The sequence below is a fragment of the Nematolebias whitei genome, chromosome 3 (genome assembly GCF_014905685.2).
Source record: "Nematolebias whitei isolate Nwh7 chromosome 3, NemWhi1, whole genome shotgun sequence".
Classification (NCBI taxonomy): Eukaryota; Metazoa; Chordata; class Actinopteri; order Cyprinodontiformes; family Rivulidae; genus Nematolebias; species Nematolebias whitei.
Window position 1 is genome coordinate 3,279,420 of NC_056500.1, and position 1,812 is coordinate 3,281,231.

Consider the following 1,812-nt stretch of genomic DNA (forward strand, 5'->3'; position numbering starts at 1 on the left):
CCAGGTCTGACCGGCATCCTCCCCCACCATCGGAGCCAACTCACCACCAGGTAGTGATCAGTTGACAGCTCCGCCCCTCTCTTCACCCGAGTGTCCAAGACATGTGGCCGCAGATCAGATGAGACGATGACAAAGTCGATCATCGAACTGCGGCCTAGGGTGTCCTGGTGCCAAGAGCACATATGGACACCCTTATGCCTGAACAAGGTGTTCGTTATTGACAATCCATGACGAGCACAGAAGTCCAACAACAGAACACCACTCTGGTTCAGATCAGGGGGGCCGTTCCTCCCAACCACACCCCTCCAGGTCTCACTGTCATTGCCCACATGAGCATTGAAGTCCCCCAGCAGAACAAGGGAGTCCCCAGAAGGTGCACTTTCCAGTACCCCCTCTAAGGACTCCAGAAAGGGTGGATAATCTGAACTGCCGTTTGGTGCATAAGCACAAACGACAGTCAGAACCCGTCCCCCCACACGTAGGCGGAGAGAGGCCACCCTCTCATTCACCGGGGTGAACCCCAATACACAGGCACCAAGTTGGGGGGCAATTAGTACGCCCACACCTGCTCGGCGCCTCTCACCAGGGGCAACTCCAGAGTGGAAGAGTGTCCAGCCCCTCTCAAGGAAACTGGTTCCAGAGCCCGAGCCATGCGTAGAGGTGAGTCCGACTATTTCTAGCCGGTACCTCTCAGCCTCACACACCAGCTCAGGCTCCTTCCCCACCAGTGAGGTGACATTCCACGTCCCAATAGCCAGCTTCTGTAGCCGAGGATCAGACCGCCAGGGTCCCCGCCCTCGGCCACCACCCATCCCACATTGCACCCGACCCCTTTGGCCCCTCCCACTGGTGGTGAGCCCATGGGAAGGGGGACCCACGTCTCCTCTTCGGGCTGTGCCCGGCCGAGCTCCATGGGTAAAAGCCCAGCCACCAGGCGCTCGCCCACGTGCCCCACCTCCAGGCCTGGCTCCAGAGTGGGGCCCCGGTGACCCACGTCCGGGCAAGGGAACACTAGGTCCATTTGTGTTTTCCATCATAGGGGTATGTTTGGGCTGCACTTTGTCTGGTCCCTCACCTAGGACCTGTCTGCCATGGGTGACCCTACTATGGGCATAAAGCCCCTGACAGCATAGCTCCTAGGATCATTGGGACACTCAAACCCCTCCACCACGGTAAGGTGGCAGCCCAGGGAGGGGCTGTGAATCAGTGTTCTACTTTTAAATCAATCTATAATAATTTTGTTGTTTTATTAATCCCAATTATTTTGTAAAATGCACTTGTTTTGAGTGTATTTCTCTCCACTCCCTGCCCCCCCACCCCCCGATCCTGGATATAGACACTAATAGATCGTTGCTATACTTTGTTCTCTTGTTGACATATTGGATTGTTTGAGGCACCGACCTGTAGAGTGTTGAACATTAATTAACATCTGCATCAGACACCGTATGGTTATTGATTTTTACAAGCTGTGCCTGTAAAAAATCTCTCACTAGTACGAGCGTCGGTGGTTCGATGTGCCCTTTTTTTCCCACTTGAGCACCTGCCCCCCAAAATGTCTGTGCACGTCACCGGCAGAGGGACAAAATGTAAAAACTGCACACTTACAAAAATATTCAGATTAATTAAACTGTGCATGTTTGTTTTTTGCACCTTTCCCTCATACCTCATGCACGTGGAACTGAGCAAACATAAAACTTCACTCCTGACACACCTCCATTTAAAAATGCAAACATGTCAGCCGTGACTTAAAGCTGCTGAAATCAGAACTTTTAGCTGCAAACTGCATCCAGTAAGACTGAACCAGTCTCCCAG